Source organism: Pseudogymnoascus verrucosus (assembly GCF_001662655.1).
Source record: "Pseudogymnoascus verrucosus strain UAMH 10579 unplaced genomic scaffold scaffold_36, whole genome shotgun sequence".
NCBI classification, from domain to species: Eukaryota; Fungi; Ascomycota; class Leotiomycetes; order Thelebolales; family Thelebolaceae; genus Pseudogymnoascus; species Pseudogymnoascus verrucosus.
In genome coordinates this window covers 185,299-185,705 of record NW_017263687.1, presented here as the reverse complement: position 1 = coordinate 185,705, position 407 = coordinate 185,299, and positions in this window count along the sequence as shown.

Genomic DNA, 407 nt, shown 5'->3' with positions numbered 1-407 from the left:
GGGTGTTGGTGGGGGGGGTGGGGGCGGGCAGAGGGGTGGGAAAGGTGGGGGGGGAGAGCTGTTTTGCCATAGATGGATGCATGGAGTCACCACCACCCCCTGGCGGACGCGCAATATGAAGTTTGGCGGCGTTTTTTTTTGTTATAATCATCTTGAGAGGAGCGAAATTCGAAATTCGAAAGTTATCTTGTGGTGCGATATATGCGATATCTTGAGCTTTTAGCATGCGAAACCCGCTTTTGAACAACAACCGATAACAATAACAACAATCAATCAATAACAACAGCGACCAGAGAAGGAGAGGAGAAAACGGACGCATACTGAGTTCGTTTTTTTGTTTAGCTTGGGGGGGGACTTTTCTTTTTGATGGATGTTTTTTTGTACAATTGTATGGAATGGAAGGGGGG